This window comes from Galeopterus variegatus, unplaced genomic scaffold, assembly GCF_000696425.1.
Source record: "Galeopterus variegatus unplaced genomic scaffold, G_variegatus-3.0.2 Scaffold90, whole genome shotgun sequence".
Taxonomy (NCBI): Eukaryota; Metazoa; Chordata; class Mammalia; order Dermoptera; family Cynocephalidae; genus Galeopterus; species Galeopterus variegatus.
In genome coordinates, this window is record NW_007726201.1 from 266,182 (window position 1) to 290,162 (window position 23,981).

Sequence of the window (23,981 nt, forward strand, 5' to 3'; positions counted from 1 at the left end):
CCAATACGTATTTGCCTAATAGAATTCTGTTCAATGCATGGAAATTGCTTTCAGTCATGGTGGGGAAAAGGGAGGGGGCTTCTGTATTACTATAAAATTTAAATTCCTCCTCGGAGCAGCCAGCCTATTTGAACTGAGATGGTGTTCTAAGGGTGGGCCAGACAAGGGCACATTACAGGGGTGTTGATTCAGGGTCACCACAGAACAGTTGTAGATCTTCATCACATCGCTGACCCCAAACCAGAAGATTAAATGGCGACAGTAGACAAAGGACAACTTCCTTTCTGAGCTTATCAGTAAAATGTGTAATGCCATCATCAGGAAATGGGATGCTCTCTGCTAACCAAATAGATTAGTACTGCTCAGAAACTTAGGACTATATTGAATTGAATCGAATCTTTATTTGATGATTTAAAAAGACATTTGAGACTCTGCAGGTGCTTTCAATTCTTCATAACAAACCTTATGAAAAAGTAAAGAAGATCCAATTAACAGAGAGCTCAAAAGATCAGGAAGCTGGTTTTACCAGCTTGAGTGTGCTGTGCTTACCCTGCTTCCCAGAAGATTTCTCACCTTCCAATGTCTTTAGTTGCCTCCTCACAATCTGACTGGCAAGGATAGAACCACAGCAAGGTTACATAATCAATTGTTTTCCCTCTCCTCCCAGAACATCCTGTCCAGCCTGGGCTCCTTACTTTCTTCTACTGAGATTAAAAAAAAAAAAAAAATGGATCAGAAACTAAAAACCATCATACCTTGTACTGCACAACACAGAAACAAAATCCATATCAAAAAAAAAGAAAGTACGAAAAATACCTGGCTTTTATCTAATTCTTGCAATGCTTAATACCTATTTGGTTTACTGCCAAGAAGAAGTGCTAACTCTCAAGGGATGACGAATACACACTAGATATCAGTTAATTAACACTCTCTCAAGGTGAACAGAAGTGCTCTCCTAGGCTGGAAAGAATCTCATTTTCTTCCAAGCCTGTGACTTAGAACTGACACTTCAAAATGTCAACAGTAATTTGGGGGATGAAAATGTGTCTCTTTAGTTATTTTAATCGGCAGCATGTACCAAGCACACTCTGGTGCAGATCTCTGTCTGTGGGAAGATAAAGAAATAATCCTATCTGCCCTCAAAAAGTTGATCAGGTTAGGAAGGAAGTTAAGATCAGCATATATTATCCTGTAAAGGATACAGATAAGCACATGAAAATTAATATTACATTAGTGTTTTGTGTAGATAGTGTAATAATGATTGAAAGGATGGCCATCTTTTAAGCATTAGTTAACATTTCAAGGATGACGATGTTTTAAAATAGAGTACTGGAGGAAGTGGTGGGCATGGATTAATAGCAGAGAGGGGAGCAAGTGAATTCTGTGCAGGAACTGGCCAGAAAACTCAATAGAGTAAGACCATTTAAGAGGCCCATGGTTTAAAAGAACAAGAAATAAAGATGTATCTTCAGATTAGTATTTGAAGATACAAAAGTAACGAAGAGAAGAAGAAAAATCAATAGTATTACTCTCAAAAACTGGAAAAGGCATGAAGCATGGGAGATAGTGAGAATAATCTAAATTTGCATCTTTCATAGAAAGAAAATGATAAATATTGTCTAAAGGGAAGAAATCAAGAAACAAAACCATCAGTCCGTTATTTGGTTTAGAGGTAGCCACCAGAATGTGTAAAATTATAAATCCTTTTTTTTTTTAAAAGATGACCGGTAAGGGGATCTTAACCCTTGACTTGGTGTTGTCAGCACCACGCTCAGCCAGTGAGCGAACCGGCCATCCCTATATGGGATCCGAACCCGGGGCCTTGGTGTTGTCAGCACCACGCTCAGCCAGTGAGCGAACCGGCCATCCCTATATGGGATCCGAACCCGGGGCCTTGGTGTTGTCAGCACCACGCTCAGCCAGTGAGCGAACCGGCCATCCCTATATGGGATCCGAACCCGGGGCCTTGGTGTTGTCAGCACCACGCTCAGCCAGTGAGCGAACCGGCCATCCCTATATGGGATCCGAACCCGGGGCCTTGGTGTTGTCAGCACCACGCTCAGCCAGTGAGCGAACCGGCCATCCCTATATGGGATCCGAACCCGGGGCCTTGGTGTTGTCAGCACCGCACTCTCCCGAGTGAGCCACGGGCCGGCCCGAAAATTATAAATCCTTGTAGAAGGAGACTAGGAGAAGGAATGAGTCAGATAAAAATCATTTATTATTTTGAATTTTCCTGTACTGACTGTTTTACCATGTGTATGTATGACTTTGATAATTTTTAATTAACAGTGACAGTCCCTGATCTCCTAAGTGCCTTTAAAATACTGCTGCATGTTTTACCATATCTATGAAGACTTCCTAGGCATGCTAGGTATGACTGGAAAAAAATGTTAACAAAAACCAGTTGATTCAGCCAAAGCTCACTACATCAAAATCCAGTACTTCGTAAGAAAAAGAAAAGCATCAGGTGTTCTTTACATACGATTCATGCTACACATGTCTCAGTGTACGGTGCCCAAGACTGATAGTATATTTTGATGCCTTCACTCTTCTTATTTAATTTTTAGGGCTATTTGCTGTAGACAGACAGTAAAATTGGGCACTATCAGTTAGAGAACTATCAGCAGCTTTTCTGGGGGACTTGCAAATATCATTCTAAAATGCTTTATCCTGATAGTTAAGACACTAAATCCAAAGTGAACTTGAATTTTTCATCTTCCCAAGGTCTACAAAAAGTTGATCTGATATTTGGTTCCTACTTATTTCCTTATCTCCCAGATAATAGAATTCTAGGATTTAAGAGTTTATTTTAAGGGTCTAGTTTCCTCATTGCAAAGATGAGCAAAATGGGACCCCAGGGGCTCTGTGACTTGCCCAAAGACATTAACAGATTACTAAACCTACCTGCCTTCCCTCTTTTGATGCCTACAACTCTCTTCCCCTGACTTCTCCCTACCCTAATGAAATCCTAGCTGGGAAGTTTTAGAAACAGTAAAAAATTACCTTTAGCACAATAAAGTGGTGAGTCATGTACTAAAATTTCTCTCCCGCCCATCACTTCTGATGCCCTTCATCTTAAAGCATAATTTTTATTCTTTGGAGGAAAATCAACCTGTAAGGATTGGATGTTCTTAATTCAGTCACTGTGGGAAGGGGGAGGTGAAAAAGGAACTCTCTGGGGATAATCACAATGAGAACAAAAGCTTATCCAAATTATGCAATGCATTATAATTATGCTATAAAATTGCTCTTCAGCTGGTGTCAATGGAGAGCGCTACGATTTTTAAATAGTTCTGTTCTTGATGGGAGTTCACAAACATTTGAGGCGTTCATGTGTGTGCATACATATTTAGGCAAACCGTGGAGCTATAAGCATTTGTCCAGAGTTCTGCTACCCTTTCCCCCATAATTTAAAAAAAAATCACTCTCTGTACACTCAGGCATGGCCCTTATGGTGGATTCTTGAGGGAAAAGAACTGTAGCTCTGAATCCAACACATCTGAAGATGTCCAGGGCTTCCTGAAGTTGTTTGGTTTGAATGTATTTGCCCTCAACTGTCTGTCCACCTGCAGATAAAGCTTACTGTGAGGGACAAGCCATTGAATATACTCCAAAAACTGAATGGAAAAGAATGCTAGAAATAAAGGCAGCAAAGTACAAGAAAGTGCGAGGTACTGACACCGTCTGAGCTGCTGTCTCTGAGCACAGCGCTATGCTGGTTTGGGAAGCACAAGAAATCAAAGATTTTCCTATTTATAGAAGTGAGAAAGCCAAATGGTTTCTAGCTATTGGCTCTTGCCAGGCCTGTAACAAAAGAGTCACAATTTATAAAGATACTATTTTTAAGAGTTGTTCTGAATTTTAAATTCCTACTTTAAGATCTCTCATTTTTCTTTTCTTTGCCTTAAACTTTGACTGAACTGACTATTTTTTTGTTCTTAATGCTTTTGTTCTTATATATAAATGGCCTCACATTAAAATTCCCTGGGGATCTTTAAAAAAAAAAAAAAAGTGCCTTCCCCCAAGACCAATTATATAAGAATCTCTAAGTCTGGGCATTAGTATTTAGAAAAGCTCTCTAGATGTTTCAAATGTGCAGTCATGAGCGAGAACTACTGCTATAGATGGTATAACAAGATCATTCTGCAGAAACTTTAGTAAAAATCAGTTTTGCTTATTAATTTAGTCAAAAGTTCTGAGTATGTGAGTAGGCCCCCGGTGAGATGTGAAATCAATGGTGCCTATTCCCAGACCTGTAGATGTCAGTGGATGACTTTAGAGATTCCATAGGAAATTCCAGAATTTATTTACTTCAAGTCTGGGATCATTTTTTGAAAAGGACAATGCACTCTGGCTTGTCCGTGGCAAGTACTACGTTCTGACTCATTATGTGGTTTTCTAAGAGATTCTCTTGTCAAAATCTTTTCCTAGGAACTGATCAAAAGCTCTGCCCACTCACAGTGGCCCTGGAACTCCTTTTGCAAAATAGACATGCTCTAGCTGGATGTATCTGGTAATAGATAATACGTGTGCTTGCCTAGAGCCTACAACTTAGAACTAGGTTGGCAACGTTTTGCTACCAAGAAGAGGGTCATAATCTCATGCATTAGTAGTCGCTGCTTTCAGTAATATTTCTCTCTCCACCTTGATGCTGAATACTGAGCCCACACTGAGTGCAGGATCGGAGATTCTGAGTATAGATGAGGACAGAGGGCAAAAGAGCAGTGTTGATGACTAGGGGCAGCAGCATGAAATGGTAACCCATGGTGGCATTCTGTATGGGAGTGACTGTGCAAATCTGGGCTTTAAGTACTTTTATTAGAATTTATCTTTGGAATATAATTTCTTTACAAATATGTTTCTGTAAAATAATAGAAATAATAATACTATTATACATACGTACAGAGAATTTATATAAAATACATGTAATTTATTGGGAAAATACATCAGTGTTCTTGGTCACACTTAAACATTAATGCTAACTTAAAAAGAAAAAAGTTTTGGGAAGGATATTGGGTACATCAGAGAATTGACAGAAAAGGTGAGAACCAGGTTCAGAAAACACAAGCAAGGTGTGCTATCCATGATGCTTTGCTAATGCCACCACCTCTGGCCCCACCACCACTGGACATTCACCATCATGACTGCTGCTGGACTCTGGGTTCCTCCCCCACCGTGAATAACCCCAACTGTGCCATCAGGAGTAGGTTCCTTTGCTGAATGCAGGTAAGAATCAAAAGCATCAGTAAAAACATAGACAATAGACTGCAAGTTCCTTGATCTCAAGGAACATGCCATGTCCATCTCTCTACCATTAAAACCCTGCCTTGCACAAAATGGTGCTTTATAAATAGTTGTGAATAAACAAAATGAAAAGAAATGAATTAGCATATGTCATGACATGATATGACATGGAGTGACGTAGCATGAAATGCAGACAAGAAAATGATGAGAAGCAGAACATTATCAGAGAAGAATTTTGTGCTGGGAATGTTAGTCTTTACAACTTAGTTTTCAGACAATGGATAATTATTTACTCCACCCAGGCCTCCATTTCTCTATGGCAAAATAAGCATAATAACTGCCCTGCCCCTGTCATGGGGTTATTTCAAGACTAGAATGAGTGCTTTGAAAACAGAAGTGCCATAGTTTATAAGATAGAACTCTAAGGGTTGTAAACAAATTCCTAGTAAGAAATACAAATCAGAGCTCCTCAAGCAACCCTCATCCCCAAACCCCTGACTTCAGAGTTACAACCTCGAGAGAGAATGCCTGGCTTGGGTTAGTCTACACTCTGGTTGCTTCCTAACTTAGTGAAGCAATGGAGATTTGTTGAGGAAGGTTCTCAGCTAGGTTGATGTGAGCACGACAAGACTAGAGGAGAAAGAACTGAGGAAATTTACAAAAGTTCTATTTCCCAGGGCGTCTGAATAAGTTTAACTCCTTCATACACCCACAACTCAGGTCTGAACTGAGGCATCCATCCTGACAACTTGACTTTGCAGGAGTCCAGCATTTAGGGGAAAACAATTTGCTATAAATACTCAATACTGAATGGCTACAAGAGTCATGAACTGAGGGTCCTTTAGGACAGGGGATATTTCTTATAGATGGGTATTTTTCTTCCCTTGCATATAAATAATTCTTAGCACCTGGTAAGTTTTTAATAACTTCTCCTGAATTAACACGAATGAAGAATTAACCATGTGGTTATATATAAGGGTACTTCAAAAAGTTTGTGGGAAAATGGAATTAAAAGATAATACAAATCTTCCCATGACCTTCTTTGAAGTACCCTCAAAGTACCTTCATATGATATGGCATAGAATCATTTCCTTAACTGGAAGTGCCAATATACCGTGTAAGTGAGCACACAGAAGCTGTTAAAGAATAGGATAATAAATGAAGGATAAATAAGAAAACAGAGATTTAGGGAGCTCCCATCCCCAGCTGTACCCCTACCATCCTCAGTCTATCTAAAATGCTACTCTGAGCTATCACTGATACTCCCATGCATTAAATCACTCTGTAAACACTGATTTAAAAAGAAGCAATTTTCCTATGCATCTCACCTCCTCCTGGGGAGAAATGTAAGTATTGCCTGTTGCCAGTGTTATAGAGCCAAAGAATGGAGACTATTTTCAGAAGATTGGTAACTTGTTATGACATCTGCATGTGTATTACATGTCGTACTTTTTCAAAGTATGTTTACTGTACTATTTCTCAACCACTCTCAAAACAAGCTTATGAAGTGGGTAGAATTTTTATCTATGTTGAGACATACAGACCAGTAAAGCAACTTGCCTATGTTCACACGTCATTATGAATAGAAAGAACGAGGACAAGAGGGACCTCGTGTCACCACAGTGAAGGCTCTTTCAACCCATCGGTCATTATCTATGACTTTCTCGTACACAGTAATGGGCTCAGGTGAGTCTGCCCACAATCGGCACACCAGACCTGAACGTAGTTAGCTGAAGGCTAATGCTGAGACTGGGCCAAGGAATGTCACTTGCAAAAAGACTAAATAGAAAGCGTGATTACTGAATTGCTGTCTCATGTTAAATGAAATGTAAATTCCCAGGTTTGGGTGGGGTTTTGTTTTTGTTTTTGTTTTTTGTCAATTTCATCAGGTGATATATTCTGCAGTGCTGAAGGAGCTTGGGGAGAAGGGAAGGAGGGGAGACTGACAGTACAAGAATAGAACATTCTAATTAAAAGCTATAAAGAGAGAATTTTGCAGTGCTTTTAAGAGGGAGTAAGCTTCCTTGAAGACAGATAGAAATTGGAAAATTCAGAGAAACAACAATAGATGTTGGGGTAGGGACTCAACTGAACTCGTGGTTTGTTTGCATAGACCACCCAGTAACCTTTTAAAATTTCCCTCATTTCTACATAACGTTTTAGAGCAGCTGTAGGAATACATTTTTAAAAATCAATAAATACATATATTGGGAAATACACTTGAAAATGCTCTACTGATAGAGATTTGCAAACAGAAAAGCAGAGCTCACTGGTTCAGCAGTGAAGCAGCAGAAATTCAGGGGGAGATAAAACAGCAGGAGCCAGCGGCATTAGGTCGGGTTTCATGGAATTTGGATTTGAAAAATGGGGGTGTGTAGAGTGGTGAGTCCAAATGAAAGAAAAAAGTGCCAACTAGGGCACAGAGAAAAGAATGTTTGATAGCAGATCTGACTAATTTGCATTAGAAATACAGGCATAATACTAGAGAGAAATACAGGCATGGTAGTTCAGGTTTAGGCATAGTTGCTTCCCCAAAGCAGGAAGTCTCCCGGACATTTATGTTTTTCCAGTCTTACCCTCGATTCTGTCATGTCATGACCTCAGCTATCTCCCCTGAGATGAGTCCAGCAGACATATCTTTATATCTAGGCTGACTTCTCCAGGTGCTTGCTGGACATCTCCTCACGTCTTCCTGAAACTTCAAATTCCACGGGTCAAAAAATTTCAACAACCTAAGAGGACCTCTTTACCAACCTCCATCTCCAAACATCCAACCCCTTTGCATTTCAACCATGTAAAGGGATCTGTCAGACTAGTACTACCTATTGTTCCAAAGCTACTTTTTACACCTTTTTAATAAGCTAAAAGCAATTATTATTCAACAAATACTTACTGAGCACCTACCACGTGCCAGGCACTGATAAAGGCACTCAGCGATACAACAATGGGAAAAACACACAATAATTCCTGATGCAGAACAAGAACATTTTAGCTTAAAATAAATAAATAAATAAACCTTCAGGTAAAATGAAATGCCAAGTCCACCAATTAACTGATCTTTGAGCGATATTTATCTGAGATATGCAGCAGCAACATCTATTACTTTACAGGGGTTATTTTTAGTAGTCAAGTGGATCTGGGTTCAAACCTCACCTCAGTCACTAATAAGCTCATCCTCTTAGGCAAGTTACCTGAAGCCTGTTAACTCATCTGCAAAATTGGCATAAAAATACAAAATTGGGATGCTGTAGGTTTCTATGAAATAAAATATGTAAGTGCTTTATACATAGTTGGTGCCCAATAAATGTTAGTTTCTTTTCCTTTAATAAATATGCCTATGTTGGCTTCATCATGCCAACACAGAAATGGTATGTGTGTGTGTGTGTGTGGAGATGACATGCAGATAAATCAAGTCAAAAGGATAACGTGGGACAGGGGAGTTGAAGAAAGAAGCCCTACCCAATCTCTGAGGACTTCTGTGTGGAAGCTTCTTGACTTCCCAGTCAGGATTCATTCATTCTTGCTGGACCCACAGCACAGTGATTTTTACTCTGGTTTCTATGTCTCCATCTCTATACTTCCTGAAGGCAGTGTCTTGTCATGCTTTATGTCCCCTTTGGTACCCAGTATGGTGCCAACCACAAATACTCACCTTATTGAATTCAGGCAGCAATTAAACACATCAGCAAAATATCCTGTTTATCACATCCTAGCAACACATTTTATATGACTAGAGGAGAGAATTGTGGGATAGGTTCTTTATTAGTTGGCTTGGGGTGCCATAACAAAATACCACAGACTAGGTTGCTTAAATAACAGAAATTTATTTTCTCACAGTTCTGGAGGCTGGAAATCCATCAAGGTGTGGTCAGAGTTGTTTTCTGGTGAGGCCTCTCTTCCTGGCTTGCAGACAGCCACCTTCTTACTGTTTCCTTGCACAGCCTTTCCTCTGTATGGAGAGAGAGAGACAGGAAGGCTCTCTGGTGCCTCATCCTTTTCTTATAAGGATACCAGTCCTATGGAAGAAGGGCCCCACCCTTATGACCTCATATAACCTCAATTACTTCCTTAAAGGTCCTATCTTCAAATATAACCACATTAGGGGTTAGGGCTTTAACATATGAATTTTGGAGGGGACACAATCCAATCCATAACAGGCCCCTTATTTTTGTCTACAAAGAGAAATGTTAATTAAAAGGAGAGAGAGATTTGTTGTCCCTGATCTCATGAAACTCACATCTGTCTTCATCTATCAAGACTTGAAGATAGAGCTAGAAATGAAGAGAGAGGTAGGAAATAATGAAGAGCCCCTGATTCAACTAACACACAAATTGTTTTCCCAGGGTAGAAAAAACACTAAGCAGGGAATTAGGAGTCCAGAGCTTAATGCCAACCAGGCCATTGACTTACAATGTACTAATCTCAGGCAATGCATCTGACCTGTCTTACGTAATCTTCTATTCTGTAAAATGAGGTTAAGACTTCCTGCTGCAAAAAGTGATGATTCTGTGATTCAGAAATAAACAAGGCAATATCTTCCATCTGAAATTATCTCTTTTCCCCTTGTTAATGTTGTCGCACTCACTGTCTTTGAAAATATATTCAGCCTTGGTTAATTTTACATTGTTTAATGTTTGGCGTGAATCTGTTCCCAAACACAGGCAATCCTTTTGTGTTTCCCTTCTCTCATTTACAATGCCAGTATCTGAGAAGAAATTCTTGCTCTTGTCCCAGACCAATGGAGAAGCTACACTTTTTATTTCTTACCAGAGAGAGAAATAAAATACTACGCCCCCATGTCTTTCTCCTGTTCAAACTTCATCTACCTGTAAATTTGTCTTTCTAGGCCTTCCCCTCACTACAAAAGCACAAATTCACAGGAAGCATTTTCTTCACAAAACAGAGGTGGCCCACCTTCTTTAATGAAGCTCAGCATGTTAACCCATTCTGGTCCCTGGATATAATTTGAGTTATCTTGGCAACAGACAACCAAAGTCAAAAACACAGCAAACTAGTTAATAGCCCTGTTCACCTAGCTATTTACCTCTCTGTTTGATTTCTGGGCACACTGTAGGACTCCACATCTAGGTCACTTTGGGATTGAGTATGGTCATGAGACTAGTTCTGGCCAATGAGGGGAAGTGACTGGTGTCACTTGCATATTCAGCATTTAATTACGAGACCATCCAGCACTCTTCTCCTCTGTCTTGGTGGTCAACAATGTTTCAGTTGCTCTGAGAGATCGAGTCATGGAGCAAGGACCAAGAGCAGAATCTCCCATCTCCCCAGATCACCCCTTTCACCAACCCAGATTGGACATGCAGCAGGAATGAGAAATAAACTTTGGTTGGGTACCAACATTTTGGGTTGTTTGTTACTGAGGCAAAAACCTAGTGTATCCTGACTGATAGAGACAGCCACTAGGGGTTCTGACCTTTTCCCACATTCTTGTAATCTGAAGGATACAGTCTTTCCACCTTGGACACCACCGTCCCACACACATGGTTGTTCAAGTGCACACAACTAAGTTTTACAAAAGAGAATAGACTCTCAAGTTCAGGTAAAATGTATCTTCTCATAATTCAGTTGACTGGATCCAAACTTAGAGCGCTAAGAAGGTTCCATAATTTATGGGCCCCTGTCCTAGACCTGTGCTACCCAACACGGTAGCCACCAGCCACATGTGCTATTGAGCAACTGAAATGTAAAAGTGCAACTGACTAAATTTTTAATTTTATCTAATAACCTAATTAATTCAACATTAATCTTAATGTAAAGGATTTTACTAATAATATTTATATTGATTATGTGTTGAAATGGTACTGTTTTAAATATATTAGGCTAAATAAAATATATTCATACCTGTTTCTTCTTACCTTTTTAATGTGGCTACTAGAAAATTTAAACTTACTTATGTGTATCTCACATTCTATTTATATTGAATGGTGCTGGTCTAGAACCTAATCGTCAGGGTGGTAGTTCTTTATTTAAGTCCCTCTTCCATCTTCCAGTCCCATGTAAAATGCTGCTGTCAACTCTCTTTAGTTTCTAGAGCAGTGAGTTTTCCCTCTATGGCCGTAGAAATCCCTAATGAGCTGGAGGTTGAAATAAGTATTTCCCCTGCTTCCCTAAGTCCTGGAGAACTGTCCCCTTGGGAATTCCACTGTGCCATTCTCTCCTCTGAGGCCAGCTTCCTCAGTCCTGCAGGCAGGCCTTCTCCAATTCTTCCTCCTTTGGAGCATTGTATTCTGATTTCCTGTTTCCCTGTGTCTCTGTCCTTTTTACAGAACTACCTTCCAGAGTATCCTGCTTGGACATTCTTTGCATTTGCATGTTCACTCCATCACTCTGAGACATCTCCATAACATTTTCCTTAAACAGGGAAATTACTAAAGAGCCCTATATTTATTATAGAAGGAGTAAGAATGTAGGGTATTGTAGGGGAAAGAGCACCTATCAGCTCATCACTGGGTTTTAGGGAAGCATTTATTCTTACCTCTTAAGAAGAAGCTTGGTTTCATCTATTGCTTTTCTTAGGCGATTCTCTGAAAACACGTTTCTCCTGGACACATTCTCCCCTGTTAAAATGGCTAATTAGAGAGTAAAAGACTTCTGTTGGACAACTGCGACATTCAATGGCATCATTTGGGATCTGTCCACTGATTTCACCTGATGCTCTTACTGTCTCTTGCTCTTTCCAGAGAGGATTTAAAGGATCTTGGATGGTTTAAAGCTTTGTCACTACAACAAGCCTGCAGGCTCTTCCAGAGCCTAGGGAGGAGCTAGCATAACAAGGGCCTAGACTCCTTCCATTACCGTGCTTTGCATCAGATATTTACTTGGCCTTTTGTGCTGCTCCCCTGAATGTCAATTAGCTGAACCAGGCTCATATTCTTAAAAAGCAGGTAAAATGTCCCCCTATGCTGGCCTATAGCCTACCAAATGCCACTGACCATGCAACAAGATATCATTTTCAAAGCCTGCAAAGATCAAACAATTCTTCTACAGTTGCTCAGACAGCTGCAAAAAAACTCCACCCCCACCCCCAAGCTAACTTCCTGACCCCAAAACCCAGAGTCTAGTCACTGAGCCAATAGTTTTAATTTGGGGGTTTTGACAGCTACAGAACGCCAGGCTGCAGCAAAGTGGCTTCCAGACCAGGGTAGAGGAGGATGCACAGAGGTTCTGCAGGCTTGCTTACTTTTAATCTACTGGGCTCTTCTGATCCACTTGCTGCTGCTTTGCACACATTTACAGTCTGAGTGCCTTCTCATCCCCACCCATGAAGTTAATCAGTCCCAGGGATGAAAGTCAGCTAGTCAGTCTATTCCATGAACTAATCAGCAGGGCAGGATCTGTGTGCACCCTGCATGGTCTCTGTCCCAAACTGGGGGTTCCAGAATACAGAGGCTGACACAGATCTGCCTCTGAATCTGAATATAGATTCAGACCCAAATGGGTGGCACCAAGCTTTGGGCTAAATAAAATTGTGAATGCAAATGAATAAGGGAGAGAAATGGATGAATATTTTCATGTTGAGTGGTATCACCAAGCTTCTGACCTCAGCTCAGTGACCTAACCTCAAACAACTTAAACCTCCAGGTGTGGAGACTAGAGCTATCCCAGCATGCAGTGGGTAGGTGGGCTAGCCTTCCTGGGCCTGGACCATTGCATATAAGTGCAAGTTTTGCTCAAGCCAAAGGCCCTTTTTTCTCTGCAAAGGAGTGTGGGAATACAGGTCATTTGTCAAAGAGGGTTTTACGCGTGTTTTAAGAATGTAGACTGCAGTGTTTTCATGTGCACGTGTAGGTAGCCACTCGCATGGTATGATTTTAGGATCCAGAGCTTACTGTCTACCCCCACTACCTCCCATTCATGAACCACTCATGCCTGAAATGCCCTACTGCCCTTACAGTCATTTGGCTTAAAGGTAAGAATATTCCTGGAGGGGATAATACATTAAAGCTCATTAATTATCTAAGGTATAGGTGATTCTGTAGTCAAACTCCTTCTGAGAGCTATTTGAGAGAAGAAAAAACAGATATTTAAGATGCCTGTCCAGGACGTATTTTAGAGAGAGAAACTGGTACAATGAATTCCCCTCACATTTCTGCAGGAGGCCTGCTCTGGGAGGAAGGAGATGGGAACTGGAGAGGCAGAGATAGAGAGGGGAGTAAGGGTAAGGGAAGTGGCTGGGCAGGCATGAACGGCTCCAAGTCCTGCCTTCTACTTCCTGCCCAGTTGCCCCTCATTTCAGCCCGCTTGTCGCTGGAGCACAGAGGCCAAACCAGCTATGGTTATTTGTCACCTGGAGGGGAAGGAGGTGTGGTTTTGTTCTATCGTGGCTTCCTTTGCTACTTGGGTGAAGCTCTTGCAAGTGTTAACTTGCCCTGTTTGTTGGAACTGAGTAGTTGCTACCTAAGCCCATGTATTTCAGCAGACAGAAGAAAAAAAGCATCCCTTTGAAGGGAAGGTGGGTGAAAAAGAAAGCCACATTAAAACACCAGCCAGTGTTAAATTTGGGCTTACTCTTATTTGTAAGAGGTTTAAAAATACCCTGGACCCTTTTCTGCTTTTGCACTTTTTTATTTAGCTGCTTGGAAATGCCCCCATTTCCAAGCAGCCCCATGTAAAGGGGCTTCCTTTGACTGCTCTTACACCTGCTGAGAGCTTTTGTATCTGTTCTCTGAAAGATTCAATGGCTCTAGAAACTCCTGGTAGAAAACCAAAGACTCTGGCCCCAACTGGGGAAGATCTGATTTCAAACCTGACAAACAATAATTCGTCCTGCCCCACCCACCCCAACACACACCCCAGTCAAACAAACCTAAACCCACACTCCAGGGGTGTGTCCCCCTCTGAGCTGCCTATTCAAAGATAAGTTGATTTAATTGTTGTGAAAGAGTTGCAGAGTGTACTTGTTTGATGAGGGGTGGGGGGTTAGAACAGTTGAGCAAGTTAAGGAATCATGGAGCTCTTTGTAGGAAATAAAATCCTTTTTGTGCCCTATATAAATGAATTTTTAAATATTGTGCTCAAAATGGAAAAACAAATGGGAACTGACATCATTAAAAAATGGGTTTAATATGATACAGTGTCACTATAAAAGGAAAACTGAACAGTTGCAAAAAAAGAAAGAGGAAGCTCTCTGAGCACTGTTATGGAACAATTACCAAGAGATATTAGGTGACAAAAAGCAAGTTATAGAGCAATGTGCAGTGAGTAGTCTTCCACTACTATGTAAAATATCTCCCCCCTTTTCTCACACACACACACACACACACACACACACACACACACACACAGATTATCTGAGCTCCACGTTGCAGGATGTGTGTTACACTGTCCCCAGCACTCCCGAATGTGGGAGCCCCAGGTCCCTCAAGGGTAACCTTCCCCATAAAGACCTTTACTGGCTTTCTCTCTTTCCCTTTCCCTTCCTCATTCTATCAGATTGGTCACCGCTAGGGAGGGAAACTAGGTGGCTGGGGAGCAGGGATGCAAAAGAGACGTTTCACTGTCTATCATTTTGTACTCTTTGCATTTTTAAATGTAAATGTATCACTTATTGAAAATACCAACACAGTTTAAATTTTTGAAAGTGTGGAGGTCAAAAGCATACTGGAGGAGCAAGCCTGTTTCTGATGGTGCAGATCCCTCCGTGGCAAATCTGGCTGATCCAGCCAGAAACCATCCCAAGGCAGCCTGACAGCCTAATGGCAGTGAGTCCAACCTGCAGATTATCCTCTGAGGGTTGTGGCAGCCTCCAAAGCACTCTTTTCAAACTTAAACCTTTCATGCAGAGACCAGTGTCTTAGCAGGCTGGGTCATTTTCACCAAGCTATCAACATCCCATAGCACAAACTATATACGATTGAGTTGGATTTCACAGGTTCTCAATCAGGAAACTTTCTGGGAAGGAAGTGTGGTCATGGTGCTCATACCTTGAGTCATTTGGGAAAGTTCATGGGCTCCTAGCTCATTCAAAATAAAACAAAACATACTGATTTTTCCTAACTAAATTTAAGGCCTGTTCAATGCAGACAACTTAAAAAGGAAAAAGAAAAAGAAAGAAAAAACACATGAGGGCGAGGAATCACATTACCCAAAGAAACAGTTAAGATTTTAGAGTGGGTACATTTGGTATTCTGGCACAAAATGTATCTGTCATTTCATTTTCTGAAATGTTGAGGAATGATTTTGTTGACAGCCAGAATGCAGGAAGAGAGACTCAGATGCTTGAGAGGAGACTAACCGAAAACCCAGAGGCTAACTGTTAGGAGGTGGGGATGAGTTACACTCTGCTGCTTCTACTAATTAAATGGGTGCCATCTATTGAGTGCTCGTTACGTGCCAGGCACTGTCTCAACAATATTTTTTATTAAAAAATAAAATATAGGCATACTGAACATTACAAAGAATAACGCAATAAACACCCAGCTATGACAATCCTAACTCATTGTTACTTCTTCATCTATAACCCCACCCATGCCAAACTCACCGCACCCGACCACCACCACAAACACACTCACTATTATTCTAAAGAAAATAACAGGCATGACCTCATTTCTTCCATAAAGATTTCAATTAAAACTCATAAAATATAAGGACCAGTTTTTAAGCCTAACCACAATATCAACTTACACCTCAAAAAAATTAACAGATATTCTTTAAAACCATCAGACCATGTTCACACTTAAGGGACGACCAGAGAAATTAAAACATTAACTGGATGTACACATAATTATAAATTTTAGACTTGATTTGTTGAAATCGGGATTTAAACAAGGTACATTTGCATTTAGTTGCTATCTCTCTTGCCTTTTAATCCATATTTTTTGCTTGAAATTTAATTGTTTAATAAACTGGGTTGTTTGACCTCTAGAGTTACTCACTTTCTGGATTTGACTGATTTCACTCTGACAGTTTTGTTTAAAACATCCCTCTGTTCACTCTACTTCTTACATAAACTGATACTAGATCTGTTTGGTTTGATTCAGATTTAATCTTGTTTACAAGATTACTTCGTAGGTGGTGGTGTGTGCATTCAAGAGACATGTGAGGTATGGTTGTCTCTCTCTGAGTGATATTAGCAACCATTGATAGTCATTATCTAGATCCGTTATTATACTTAAGAGCTACAAAATTGTGCTATTCCAACCTACCATTCTTCTTTATTTATTAAGTAGAATATTCGCAGAGAGAGTAAGAAATTCTCTTTAGCTCTTGGGTTACCCTGAGATACAGTTGACACGTGAAAGGAAGGATAAATGCTTAACCCTTTCCGTCTACTTACGAGTAATTCAGGATACTGAGTTGGTTTCCTAGCAACCTCCAGAGGTAACCAGTTAGCTTTTTTCTTCATGAATTTGTGGATTTTAACATATCTGATGTATTTTTTTTTTTTTTTTTTTTTTTTTTTTTTTTTTTTAAAATTTTTTGTTTTTTTTTTTTTTTTTTTTTTTTTTTGTCTTTTTTTGTGACCGGCAACGGATTGCAACCCTCAGTGTCGTGCCCGTACCGGACCGGGACCGGCAACGGGATCGCAACCCTCAGTGTTGCACCCGCACCTCGCTCAGCCAGTGAGCGGCCGGTCTGTATGTGGGATCCAAACCCTCGGCAGGAGCGCCGCCACACTCCCAAGCAGCGCACTGTAGCAGTGCGCCACCGGGCTGGCCCCATATCTGATGTATTTTAATTCACTGTGATTTTTAACCTCTCTGGTGCTTGAATTTTTCTATCTTTGGCCAGTGGGAGCCCCTTCAAGTTGATTCTTGAGAAACTTTGATATAACTCTGGTAGTCTTTAATAACTTCCTTGTATTCTGGCATGACAACATATCCAGCCTTCTTTTGTACATTGTCTGCTTTCAGATCTAAAACATCCATTTTTCCAAAAATACCTGGTTCCTTTTACTAGGAAATGTGATTTAGATGCCACAATCTGGGTACTAGGGGATTTTATTGCTGCTGGGTAGGCCTTTTTATGAACAGACCCAGAAAAGCAGTATATTTTTTTAAAACACATCATAAGTTCATACTAACACTTTTAATTCAACTTTAGCAAAACAGCGTTTTGCTTCTGTGATTTTTGTATCCTTTTTATTCTTACATGGAAAATCTTCATTTCTAACTTCAATAACAATCATTTCTTGCTTTACATTACAACGTATGTAACCATTTCAGGTAACAATACAAACGTACCATCATTAAGTTTTTTAGTTATTTGTTTTTGCTGTTGTTATTGTTTGTTTTTTGCAATTCTTTTCTTCTTTACAGTTTACCATGCCAGGGACATGTAGTCCTATGATTGTGCTTTAAATCACTTTTTTATTTTAATCTTTAAGAATTACTTATTTAATTTTGATTTTTTTATAAGTATAAAGACATTAACAATGTACCAATGATGAATATACAAAACGAAGTATATTCAGAAAAGCCTAATTCTATCTCTATCCTCTCTACTCTTTCTCCTTTTTATTTCTTCAGGTAATTATCTTATTTATTTTATGGTTCCTTAAATATCAGCAAATACACACACACATACCTATATCACCCTTCATTAGATAAACGTTCAAATACTATATACAATTTTCTATCTTAATTTTTTTCACAAAACATTTTATTGAGGTGATCACTCAAAATATCCTTCTTATTTATAGCTGCATAGTATTCCACTGAGTGGATCTTCCATAGTCTACTCAACCAGTTTCTAATCTGCTATTACAGAAAATAATGCAATGTATAATCATGTATAAAAGCCTTTTTCATACTTTTACAACATATCTTTAGGGTAGGTTCCTAGAAGCTGGATTACCAGGTCAAAGGGCAAGTGAAAATGTAATTTTACAAAATATGTCAAATTTCCATCCATGGTGTTTGTACCACTTTTCATTGCCACATGCAGTGCATGGAAGTGTCTATTCTCCACAGTCTCACCAAGAAAATATGTTGTCAATCTTTTAAATTTTCATTAGTCTGATAGGTGAGATAATTGTACATCAGTGAGGTTTTAATGTGAATTTCTGTTATGATAAATAAGGTTGAGTATCTTTTCATATGTTTGAGCCATTTTTTTCTTTTTCTGTGAATTATCTGCTCATATTTTCAGCTCATCTTTCAAAGGTATGTTGCCTTTTTGTTTTATGTTTTTAGAAGCTCTTTGTATATCATGGTTATTGACTCTGTGATGTAAGTTGCAAATATTTCTTTCCAGTTCCTATATCCTTTTTAAATATATATTTTGATATCTCAGATGAAGGAATTAAAGTGCAAAAGATTTCAGGAAGTCTCCTGAGGCCATGAAAAAAAGCTACACACATTTCATTGGTACAAAACATAGGTGGGGAGGCTTCCGGTCAAGATGGTGGAATAGATGGTCCCCAGCATCACTCTCTCCCACAAATCAACCAATTTACAACTATAGAAAAGCAATGATAGCCAAGCCAGGGCTGCTGGAGCTCAGGAGAAGAGGAGAAAAGACCTACAGAGTGCTTGAAGATGGGAGAAGCCATGATGAGAGAAAGAAAAAACCCCTCTGACCATTTCAAATCCTGGCCATTTCCAGGCTGGAGCTAATGAGTGCACAGAACAGGAGCTGGTAAAAAGCCACACCTGTGCCTTTCAGATGAAGTTGCTTGTAGGCAGCAAGGGAGAAGAGGGCCTTGGTGGCCCCCAGGCCAGCAGTACCACTAATAGGGTTCTCATAGACCCACATAGGACCAAGGAGCCACAACGACTGATAAAAAAGGAGCCACTCAGAGGCTGGTGAGTCATCGCAAGGGACCAGAGCATGGCCCGTCCTATGAGAAGTATTTGGAGCATGGGCAGTGTGGAACACGGGCACACCAGAGGACCACTGGGGCACAGCAAGGACAGCTGATCTGCCCCCCAATCAGTGTAGGACCACTCAGAGGAGACTGGTCAGGAATATAGAATTGCATGGGGTACAGTTTGATGGAAACAGATAAGGTTGACTCAGGCCCAGACCAGTGTTTCTACACAAACCAGGTGCACCAGATTTCACTAGAACCAGAAGTACCTCTAAAGTCAACCATTAAAACCTGAGCTGCACAAAAGCCTTCCCTAGGCAATCAGCAGCAAAGCAGCAAATTAGCTCAACCACAGAACTCAAGTACTAGTTCCCACAGGAAGTTCCCCCATTTTAGAAGTAAGAAAAGGACAGCAAATTAGTTCTGGCACAGAGTTTGAGTGGTGGGAACAGCAAATAATTCAACACAGAACTGAAAGAAAAAACAAAGTACCTACAACCAGACACAAAGTTTGATATTAACTAGTAAGGGTCTCATTTCACCAAAGAACACCTATAACAGCTAGAGGAACCAGAAGTTTCCTGGGCTACCAAGCCAGAAAGGTGGGAGGGCTGAGGGTCTCAACAATGCCCCCTGGCACTTGCAACCAATCCTGAGGGTGGGGGCCGAGGGCCTTGCCCACACCCCTCTGACAAGCACAACCACCCTGGCAACAGCCACCAAGCTACCACAGGAAGCACCCTGGGCTCTCCCACTCTGGGGAAGTGGGGGGCCAAGGGCCTCAGCCACACATCCCCCACACCTACAGCCAGCCCAGCAATGACCACCAAGCCACAGCAAGAAGGGCCCCGGGTTCCCGAGCTGGAGAGGTGGGAGGTGAGGGCTTTTGCCACACCCCTAAGATCTGCACCCAGCCCAGTAATGACCAAGCCACTGCTGGAAGCCCCCCAGTCCCCCATGTGGGAATGAGGGGGGTGCCACAGTCCTCAGTCCCGCCCCTCCTCCTTCCTCCTTCTTCCATCCCATTTCCTTCCCCATTCCCCTCTCCCCCTCCCTCCCAACTTCTCTGCAACAACATCATAGAATGTAAAAAATATATATTAATAAAATTAAGTTAAATTTAAAAAAACAAAAAAAACCCATAGGTGCACAGTAGTTAATAAAGAGGTGTATCTCCAGACGCTGGTACTTCGAATCAGACTTTGGAGAGCAGCACGTTTAGACTGAGAGTGCCAGAGTCTAGATCTGACGGGATAGTCTCAGGTACGTCTCCTCAATGGTTCGTGCCTATGCTTTCCATTTCTGTAAAACACCTAGAGAGCACCCTGTTTCCATTTCTATCAAGATCATTTATTCAACAAACATTTCTAGACCCCTTTCATTCAGATAGTGGAAGTCAGGCAAGGTCTCTCTGAGAGGGTGATATTTGAATTAAAACCTTTAAAAAAGAGGGCATGGTTAAGATCTAGGAAAGAGATTTCCAGGCAAAGGGAATACCAAGTGCTAAGTCCCCCAGAGGGAAAAAGCTTGAAATGTTTGAGGAACAACAGGAATAGATCATAGGTGGCACATCGCATCGGGAATCAAGGTGCAAGTGGGGCCGATAAGGTTGACAGCAGGGGCCAGATTACAAAGACGCTGCCAGGTTGAGGTCAGGAGTTGGGGTTTTAACTGCCTTCTCCTTTTGCCACTGGCTGAGTTCAATTTCTTGTTTGTTTGTTTGTTTCCCCCGAGAGTTAGTTATCTGTACTCTGCCCTTCTCTGCTTCCCACTGCCATTGTCGGCCTCGGCCTCTGAGATTTGGAGCACTGTTCTTAGTTCCTGGTACCTGGCACTCTTCTTCCTGGAGGAGAAAAGCAGCATGAATGTTACCAGTTAACACACACAAGCACTTCATCTAACACAGGTACACAAGACTCAATTCATTCTCTACACAGAGAGGAATACACGCTCACAGACACTAACACACGCAACCTGGGCTTGGCCCAACACGGATCGATAATAATTCCTTGTACATTTGCAAGTTGCATGTTGTGCAAAGTTTATCCGGGTACTTCATAAGTTCCTTGTGGGAAGTTTTATTTGCCTTTTTCACCCTTCATAAATTCTTAGGACATTGTCACATACTCAATAAACGTTAGTGGCTGCTTATTTATTAATTAGCTTTGCTTGGAGTTCAGCTATTAAGCCCTATTTCAGCGATCATGCCACTATTACGGGCAGTAGCAACAATTAGAGAAGCCAAGAAAACTATTCAAAATAAATATTTCCCATGTTTTAGCACCCATCATCCCCCTTCCCTGCAGTCCTCCACTGCTGATAATAAATGAGTCTTTCCCTCTGTTAGGAAACCCCAGAGCACACGGAGAGGGCAGTGAAGAGCTAAAAGGATAATTTTACAACCAATTACAAAGCCCACCAGGAGGACAAGAAACCTAGGACAGGATTTCAAGTGCTGACTCTTTTAATGGGATGCATGTTTAATTTGAGACAGTAAATGTTCTGTTTAAGAAATGTGTTTCCTAATCACATTTTTCTTTGTCTATGAATGATATTCCTTTTCTGATGACTATTTCTAATTAGAATTTTAATTTTTATTCCAACAGACACTCATTCCCACACACAATTGAAGTATATAGTGTAAAAGAAATCTAAAATACGCTTCTTAGGAAAGATGTCTTCTTAGGATCCAATTAATATTTCATAAACGCCTAATAGGTGCCAGGTACTTTCAAAACATTATTTAATTTTCTCCTAGACTAGTTTAATATTCTCAGCAAATATTTATTTAGCACCCACAGGTGCCAGCACTATGCCAGATGCTGGGGGTTTTATCAGTCAAGATGGACTTGCTAACATTGTGGTAACAGACAACCCCACATCACAGTGATTTAAAAGGAAGATTTATTTCATATGCACATTAAATGTGCATTTACTTGGCTGGGAAATTACTCACGTTCTTCATCATCCTCATTCTGGGACCTAGGATGACAGAGTCATTACTAATGTACATTGCTGGTCAGTCAAGGGAAAAGCCAGGGAGTCTGGAGGGTCCTCCTCTGGCAATAAACTTCTCTGGCCCAGGACTGACACAAACCACTTTCACACAGAACTCATCAGCCAGAACTAGTGGCATGGTTTCATGGTCAGGAAGTACAATCCTACCATGTGCCCAGAAGCAGAGAGCTAGAAATAGACAGTGACCAGCATTAAGGACATTAGAGGACAGCAAAAGCTTAAATGGCATGGTTCCTGCCTTTGCTGAAGCAATCAATCTAGTTAGGGAGACAGACACATACCAAAAATGTTCAAATACTATGTGCTAAGTGCCAGTGCTGAAGTCTGGGAGCTCAGAGGAAGGGTTGGAAATCTAGAATGGGAGTGGGGGAGGGTATCAAGGCCTTGAAAGCCTAAGACAACGATACTTACAGAGTCAGGTATAGACTGCTCATTCAACTCTGTCCAGAGGAGAGAGAAACTTAGTAAAGGTACTTAGAGAATTTCCAGTCACTTTATGAGATTATAAGGCCAATCCAATTATGAGGCAGCTGCCTCAGGGGCTATCACAGCCTGATGCTGTTAAACACACTTTGTTTAGACAATTCCACTTAGTCTAATTCAGGGCTCACAAAGCAAACTGTGAGGATTTCTCTTCCAACATTATATGAGTCTGAGTATGTGTCCACAAGGCAGGAATATTTAGGTCTCTGGGAAAGTTTTGTTTCTCACTGTGAATTGATGTGCTGACAAATCAAAATTTTGAGCCTGAAAGACCCAGGGTCATGATGGAATCACCTATCACCCTGTGAAATCTTGGAAGAAAAAGCCATTTACAGCCTCCTTCCCTGGTCGACAGACACACTGTGTGTTACCCAGTGGCCATGAGATCTAATTCGTCCATGAATTTATTTTTGTTCAATTTTTAAAATATAGAATATTTTGGGCCGGCCTGGTGGCGCACTGGAGAGTGCGCTGCTTGGGAGTGTGGCGGCACTCCCGCCGAGGGTTCGGATCCCATGTGGAGACCGGTTCCCGCTCACTGGTTGAGCGTGGTGCTGGCGCAACACCGAGGGTTGTGATCCTGTTGCCGGTCCCCGGTACGGGCGCAACACTGAGGGTTTCGATCCCGTTACCAGTCAGTAAAAAAGACAAAAAGAAAAAAAAAAAAAAATATATATATATATATATATATAATATTTTAAACATACAGAAGTACCCAAATTATGTAACAGCTATCCATACACCTACCACAAGATTTGACCATGCTATTATTTTGCTGTATTTATTTCCTTTCTTTCTTTTCTTTTTCTTTCTTTTCTTTCTTTCTTTCTTTCTTTCTTTCTTTCTTTCTTTCTTTCTTTCTTTCTTTCTTTCTTTCTTTCTTCTCTTTCTTTCCTTCCTTCCTTCCTTCCTTCCTTCCTTCCTTCCTTCCTTCTTTCTTCCTTTCTTTCTTTCATTTCTTTATTTCTTTATTTATTTGGTGGCTTGTCAGTATGGGGATCCAAACCCTTCAACTTGGTGTTATAACACCACACTCTAATTTTTTTATTTATTTTTTAGAAATAAACCAGTTTAATTACTACTTAGTGTTCTCTCCCAACCCATTCTCTCTTTTCCTTCCTCATAGGTATATATCATTTTATACATACTTTTGTGCTTTAATGACATATAACTTATTCTTTTATCACAAATAAATTACTGTTCTGTGTTTTCAAATTTGACAGAAACATAGCATACGTTCCTTTTATAACTGGCCTTTTTTCTTAAAATGAGCTTTCACAGGATGTGCCTGTCACATTACATGAAAGTACAGCTCATCCATGTTCAATTGCTCTGTGCCAGTGGTTTTCAACTCTGACCGCACATTAGGATTGCTTGGGGAACTTTTAAAAAAACTGATCCCTGGCACCCCAGGCCAATTGGATCCATGTGGTCAATTTTGGTAAATTGCTCTGTTCCCCTT